The sequence below is a fragment of the Accipiter gentilis genome, chromosome 6 (assembly GCF_929443795.1).
Source record: "Accipiter gentilis chromosome 6, bAccGen1.1, whole genome shotgun sequence".
Taxonomy (NCBI): Eukaryota; Metazoa; Chordata; class Aves; order Accipitriformes; family Accipitridae; genus Astur; species Astur gentilis.
Genome location: NC_064885.1, coordinates 27,105,892 through 27,113,540, shown reverse-complemented (window position 1 = coordinate 27,113,540; position 7,649 = coordinate 27,105,892). Strand labels below are relative to the sequence as shown.

Here is a 7,649-nt window from a genome sequence, read left to right as displayed (position 1 = left end):
CTTAGGGATAATGTCCACCTATTACCCTCTTGATGAAGGCTCCTTGATGTACATTCACTTAATAGTTTTGTGGTTTTGCTGGGCTTGATTAGGGTTCCCATTCCCACAGTGTTCCAAGTTGGAGTTCTAACAGGAGATGAATCTGATTCTGTTCAAATCACTTAGCTGAAGGTAACTCAGCTAGCCATGTGCCTTACACTGCACCTTTACATGGTGGTGGTTTTCGTCCTGGCCATAGCACAGCTAGAAAGACAGAAGATACCTAAGACATTATATAGTCCTCTTGCTCTAGATAGTGTCCTAGAGGACCTATTCTGGATAAGTATTTACCACTGTCACTGTTCAGTTTGAAGCGGGAAATTTAACCTGTTTCACTAGCCTCAAATCTACAGGAGAGAAACTTCACTGCAAATTAAGAATGCAGAAAGGCCTTATTATATTCACCACCTGAGCCTTTCAAATGGTCTGTGAAGTCATGAGCTCTATTGTGTAGAGGTTCAAGGCAGTGAGTACATCTCTGAAACAAACGGGGTGTCTTTACCAAGATGGAGCAGCCTTTGGAGGTTAGAACATCTGCCATAGCCACACTTGTGATGCGTAGCTGCCCAAAGACTGAACAGACTAATAGACGTCTTGAAGAAATTTGGTTACTGATCACTATGCGTATCTGTTACAGGAAAAATTGATTTTATCTTTCCAGGAAATTTTTAATGTGCTGATATCTTAAAGTGGTACCTGTTAATTGATAATGAATTTGAAATGAGCTTTAAGCAATTAGATGCACTTTGTCTCAATTTTTGCTACACAGAAGGGCATTTAAGACCATTGCAGAACCTCACTCATACTATGATTTATGACAGCTTTGACTGCTGTCCTTTTTACTTATATTTAGATTTTTGCCTCGGGGGTGATGTTCATCAGTTTGAAAAGTATATGCAATTTTATATTTGTAGTCATCCAAGTTTGGTAGTAAAGGTAACAATACAATTATAAATATTAACTAGTTTGTAGTTTTATCATTTTAAGTGATACACCATGTTGAGACTGTGAATGGTAGGATTGGGATTACTTAGGATTGGGTAGTAATGCACCTCATAAAGCATGTGAAGATTGGAAATTCAGTTGAGAGATGTGTTAATGATCTCTGGGCATCCTGCCTTGACAGATACACGTGGTGCTGATGGTAGATCACTTCATCCCAGTTTGGCAGTTTTATCATTCAAAATGACATATAGTCCTATTACATATGTGGGGATGACATGGCATGAAAAATCCCTCTGATGTTGGAGGGATCTTATTACTATTGCATTAATTATTGCATGTCAAGGGAAAGGGCAGATAAAATAGTCTTCAGATAGTTGAAAATAGTGAGCAGACGTACGAGTTTTCTTACATAACTAAGGAAAGAATTGTCAGCTATGTGTAAAATCTCACTGTAATGAGCTTTGCCAAGTTTTTTGAGTACTGTTTTCTTTTAAGCAGTGTTTTCTTCTCTCCTATAGCAGCTAATTTTATGTAAAATTAATTCAGTTGCTCTTCTCTGTTTTTGACAAGAGCATTTATACTTGCTTTCCTGTCAGAAGAAGTAAGAAAGGAAAATACCGAGTTCCTGCTTCAGCCTGCTGGCTTCTTTTTGGTATAATCTCCGTAGCAAGATCCTTCAACTAGTCCCAGTGTTTCCAGGATTGGGGCACAGCAGAGAGGCTTACCAGTTGAACACCAGCCTTGCGGAAAAAGCCAACAACCATTTCTTGCCAGTCAGTGGGCCCCAGAATAGAGCCGGGGGTTGTGTTCTTCCCTGTTCCAAGCCAAAAAGTACAAAGTCATGACACCCTCTTCAAACAAACAGGTATGTCAATACTGCAGGTTGAGTGGGGGACCATGGTAGTGTTGTGACCCAAAAGTTGGGCAGCATTTTAGTTTAAGGTTTTACAGGGAGTGGGGCCAAGTTTAACAGGAGAAAAGGGAGGCTGGTTTGGGTTATTGTTTGTATAGGTTATCACAGCAGGGGTTGTGGGCTGGCAAGAAAGCAGTGAAACTACCAAACATTGAAAAGTAATGTGAAAGGGGAAGGTGGGGGATCAGAAAAGGCTCTGACGAGCCAGAAGGAGGAAGATGTTGTTGGAAAGCTGGGAGACCACTGACCATTTCTGGAGGGAGACATGAGAACTTCCTGCAGTGCAGGTTTTACTGCAAATAGCTGTTCAAACCATGCCTTAACACGTCTAAAAAAACAATTCCAAGATGTTTTTCAATGCAGCCCTCATTCCAGGATAAAGTTTGGGCTTTGTGTAAGTTCTGAAAGACTATGTATTGGTTTAGAATGTTACAGCAGTAGCATAGGTGCCCTCGTGTAAACTGATCATTGTTTCTGCAAATTCAATGGTGTATACATATATAGTCATCTTCTTCTGCAGTTTGCTGTTGAAAGCAAACGCAAATTACAGCAGCGACCTTTCATCTGTTTCTCTCTGTCATGGTTAAAATGCCTATTTTTCATGTTCATAATCAGTTCAAGTATCTGACTTCAGTTCATCAGTGTTGCTTGCAGAAAAGTAAATAAACGAATGAACTAGAGAGGGATATTTGAAGTGTAAGTGTCTTTACTGAGGCTGGGTTTGGGTTGAAGTATTTGTTTAGCTCAGGTAACTTACTGTGAATAGTGCAATAAACCAGCCAACCTGGTTTGCTTCTGTTTTGCTTCCTTTTCTGAGGCAATGCATGCCTTCTATGTTTCTGCCAGGGCATGCTTCGCTTGCCTTTATGTTAGCTATTGTGATTGTACCTGTTGGAGGGGTCTCCAAGAAAATACACAATAGTGTGCAGTTTCGGGGGGGGGGGTTTAATGCTTTCATGAAGGATTCTTGCACAACACTGCGAATATTGATGAAGGTCTTGTTGCATGTGATAAAAGTATTTTATAGACGATGAAAAGAAACCACAACCACAAAGTCGGCAAATTCCTGGGCACATGCTAGATTTTCAGTTGGGAACTATCCCACTGAAGTAAACATACAGTTCTTGCTCGCTAATGGTTTTCCTTAAACGAAGGACTAAGAACTCTATTTTACAGGCTGAACACCTGCTTTTTGATGTTTCATCCCTTTTTAGTAAAGGGGTAGGATCAAACATGTCTTTCTAGAGCATTTAATGTTGTCTGTAAAGCAAGAAAAACACAAGTTCAACATGTTCGATCTACTCTTGCGTATTGTCTAGCCGTTTCTAAAACATAGCGTTGTTTCTGCATCCACATAAACCTTGTTTTCTCAGGTTGCTCAGTAGCATTAAGGCGAGTTTGCGTTACAGAAATTTGAAAAATGGGTTACTGCGTGCCTTGGATGTGTGCCTAGCCGTACCGGCGACCGACGTAAAGCAACGATGCAACATTTGTTAGCACGGAACTAGTGCCGATTGTTTTTTTTTTTTTTTTTTTTTACTCCCAGGAGTGTTTTCTGTTCATATTCTCTCCACCAGAATGCTTAACCCCGCTTTGTTGAAATCGATTTTGTAAAACGGTAAGGAAACGCTGAAAGCAAGTACTTCTTGAAGCTTTTCGCCGCCGCCCTGCACCTCCCGCTGGGCAGCGGTTTCCCGGCGCTGCGCCGCTCCGAGCGGCGGCGGTGCACAAGTTACGCCGCGGCGGGCGAGGCGCGCGCCCTGCGCGGTAGCGGCTCGGCAGCGCCGTCCCCTCTTTGTTTGCCAGGAGAGCCTTTGTTTCACAGGAACGGAGTCACGGCGCTGTTGCAGGGCACGTTAAGGCAGGGAACCGCGTCCGAGGTTTGCCGAATACCGTCCCGCTCGCCCGCAGCCGGGTTCCCCGCCCCAGCGGGCGGGATGTTCCTTCACCTGAGGCGGCCGAAGCCGCGGCGGGGCTGAACTTCGCCTCCCCAGGACGCAACCGCGCCAGCTCCGCTCAGGCGAGCGGGACGCGGCCCGGCAAGGCCTGCGTCTGCAGGCACCGCGGCGCCGTTCGCTGCGTATCGATACAAACAGAGATTCCTTTCTGGCGACCTGCAGCGCCCCGCCTCGGGAGGGCAGCGCCTGCACCTGGGCGCCGGCGAGGGCAGGTAGGGCCGGCTGGGGCTGTCAGCGAGCGCGCACCCGCGCACAGCGACCGGCCCCCGCTCCCGGCCCGCACCGCGCGGCCGCCGCGGCCCCTCGCTCCCCCCGCCGGCAGCCGGAGCGCGCCGCCCAGGGGCCGTGAGGGGAGGCGGCGGCGGTGGCTCAGGGTCTCGGCCGGCCCCGCCCTTCCGCCCCGCCCCCCTCGCCGTCGCGCCGTGGATTGGCGGGTGGCGTGTGTACACACACGGGATCGCGCCAATAGCGCGGGGAGGCCGCCTGACCTCACGTGGTGCGGCCGCCAATGGGCGCAGCCGGTTGCCAGACGCCGCCAAGCTTGTGCGGGGGAGAAGGACCCGGGCAGCGCACGGCGCGGCGGCGGAGCGAGGCGGCGAGTGGGGCCGGGCGCGGGGAGAGGGGGGGGGGGGGGGGGGGGGAGCGCGGGCGGCGGAGGCGGCCGAGCTGGAGGCGCTGGGAGCGCTCTCGCCGCCGCGCGCCGGGGCTCGCGGACTGGCCCTGGTGGGCTCCTGGCTCCGGGGCCTCCTCGCGAGCGGCGAGTGCGCGGCGCCGGCCCGGCCGAGAGGCGTCGTCGGCGCGCGGGGCCGGGCGGAGCGGCTGGCTCCCTGCCGCGGTGGCTGGTAAGGGACCGTCGCCGTCTCGTCGCCTCAGCGCCGCTGTCTAGGCCCGGCCCGCGCCGCCGCCTTCGCTCCCCCTCTTCCCTCGCCGCTGCCGGGCCTGCGGGTGAGCGGGGAGCCGGGGGCGGCGGGGAGGGGGGGGTGCCGCGGGGCCGTGAGGGAGGAGGGGCAGCGCCTTTCTTCCCAGCGGGCCGGGGCGCCGCTTCCCCCGCACCGCGGCGTTTAACGGGGGCGGCCGCCGCCGCCCCCCCCCCCCCAATCCCCCTCCCCCCGCGCCGTCTGGCGGCTCGGTCCCGTCGCCGCCCCCCGCCCTCGCCGCGCCGCGCGCGGGGCAGGCGGCGGCGGCGGCGGCGGGCGCCTCCCGCGCCCCGGGAGGGAGGCGAGCCGGTGCCTGACACCTGCGGGCGGCCGCGGGGCGGCGGCGTGCTCGTCTGGCGGGTGACAGCCGCCCTGCGCGCCGCCGGGTCACCCTCTCCTCCATTGTGGGGAGCGCGCTGAGGGCGGCGGGCCTGGGCCGGTGCGGCGGCGCGTGGTGTGCGGGGCGGCCCCGGCTGGCTGCCGCGGCGGGTCAGGGGGCTGCGGGCTGGGGGCGCGGCCGGCCCCCGCGTTGAGGGGTTAGAGTGCGGAAAGGGACCGGCGAAGCTCGCGGCCGTGCAGAGCACAGCTTGAACTTGCCAGCGTCGTTGTTTTGACTCGCGGGTTTTACCGCGGGGGGGGGGGGGTGGGGGGGTGTTAGTCCGACAGCAACGACAACAGAACTTAACTGAACGCCTCTTCCTGCGCCCTTTGAGTTACAGGCCTTCCCTGACTTGCGGCAGAAAGGGTTTCGCGGCAGAGGTGAATCCGCACGTAAAAACCGTCTTTCGGAGTTGAGAACGCGAACAATAGGAGCAAAATGCGGAATAAGCAAACTTCCCTGAAATGCGGAAGAAAACCGCATCTGAGAGGGTGCTCCCTCATGGAGTAAAGGGATGATGCCGAGTTACGTATCGGAGCTTGTGCTGTTTGCCTCTCTAGAAAGGACTTGTCTTTTCGTTTTCTCTGTCAGTTTTTGAATGACAGAGAAAGTGAATAGTTTAAATTGATACGATTTACCGTACTGTGTCAAAATTTTAACAAGTTATCGCTTGGTCGGTTTTCATAACTTGGAAGTCAGTTATTTTCACGACCCTTCATTAATACTTCGAACAGCTGATAGGTTTTGTTATTTTTTTCCCTCAGCTGCTATTACTGTTTTAGCTTAAATATGCTGACAGAAAACGGCAAAACATTGGAGGTTGTGTGGTGTTGTAACTAATGGCAACTTGATATAATCTTGGATTAAAAAATAATTTTGTGCTAGTATAAGTTAATGCTATTAAAACAAAAATGAATAATTTTTTCTCCATTTCTTTACCCTTCCCAAATTAATTTTAGTTCATTTCATTATATTTTTGTCTTACACCAAAAATGTGTGATTTGTATGTACGGGGCAACGACTCGTGATGGATGACCAGTATTAGAGAACAAATGCAGAACTGTATTTCACTGCCCATATTTGTGCCAATGCTATGTGTACTCAAAAGACGTTTTGTACTAGTGAAGTACCGAGTTTCAGGAACTTCTGTTCAAAATAGCATATAGGGTGCTAACTACAGCACTTTGAAGAAACACGAAAGAGTAAGGAGAAGTTTGCATTATAGAAAAGACTTGGCAGGAGAGGTGATCGTAAGAGGAAAAAAAGGACAAATTCTCCTTTGAAAACTTTCTTGTTGTGAAGCGGGTCTAGTGCCTATAGAAGAAGAAAGAGTAATAGGCCAAATGATTTAGTTCTATAGCAAGGAAAAAACTGAAAATTATTAAATATTAGCAAGATTGTCTCATGGGTGAATTTAAGAGTGATCTTATTTCACTGTCAAATTATTTGGCTTTCTTTTAACCACTTCCTGTTTGTACACGAATCGCTATTGTAACACAACAAAAAGAAACCATTTGGACTTGTACTATATTGATGTAATTAACTTTACAGAAAACATACACCGCTGGTAGGAATGCTCTTTATTGCTGCAGAGGGTTCTGACAGCAACCTCACTTTACAAAGTGATAAGGTACAGTTTTCAATACAGTAACTTGACAGCAGCTATCCAGTGTAAAGGGGATAGGCCAAACAATTAAGGTGGGCAAAAGGCACAGTGCTGTTTTGCAAGGGATGTCAATACTACAGGAGAATCCTTTTATCTTCGTCTGCTCTTGTATATGTTGGACACTACTGTAGGAGCCTTTTGAGCATCTGGACGTACTTCCTGGACAGTTGCGAGCACCCTCACAGTGAAAATTTTTCGGTGGCTTTGGCTAAAAGTGTCGTTATAGGTTTAGCGAAAAAACAGGAACCAAAATTCTGACTTTCTATCCCCTTCAAGAATTTGTAACGTTACTCAGTTTAGATGTGGAGACATCTTCACTGTGCCTACAGGGAAGTTTAGTGCAAATCTCTAAAAGCAATAGAAGAATAGTGACCTGATATGGTTAGGGGAGGGAAGCTGCAGCCCACACTGTGTAGAAAGTAATAGTTAAACTTATGCATCCTAATGTAGAGCAGAATGAGTTCTTTAGTTACAGCTAGTCTAATTCAGTTCCTGGAATTGCATTTCTCTTGGTGTGCTACCTTAAAATAGTATTCTTAGGGTTGACTTTAATAAGCGACAATTTCTTAAATTGTTTGCTTTTTCTACATACTTCTTGGTATAATGATTAAGAATTTCTCCTCTGCCTTTCCAATTACATTCAGAGGACATGACTACTAATGAATGAACAGTGGATCTTAAATAAGGGAAAATAAACTCTAGTCCGGTGCAAGGAAATAGACTTGTGGAGTTCATGTGTGCAAAGCCAAGAAGCCACTGGAATCAGACAGGCTTATAATAAAATTTTAGGTATTCAATGGAAAACAATCCAAATGTCTTGGTGTGGTAGTAT

The 7,649-nt window shown here is 49.1% G+C and overlaps 1 protein-coding gene across 4 annotated transcripts in view; it reads left to right on the top strand.

Moving 5' to 3' along the window:
- The first annotated feature begins 4,531 nt into the window (after window positions 1-4,531).
- Window positions 4,532-7,649, top strand: part of TFDP2 (transcription factor Dp-2) — a 60,369-nt gene continuing 57,251 nt past the window's right edge. For 2 of the 4 annotated variants that reach the window (XM_049802065.1, XM_049802060.1), the window contains exon 1: window positions 5,427-5,675. The gene's annotated coding sequence lies outside the window, so the exon portion shown is untranslated. The other 2 variants (XM_049802063.1, XM_049802062.1) reach the window with 2 other exon arrangements.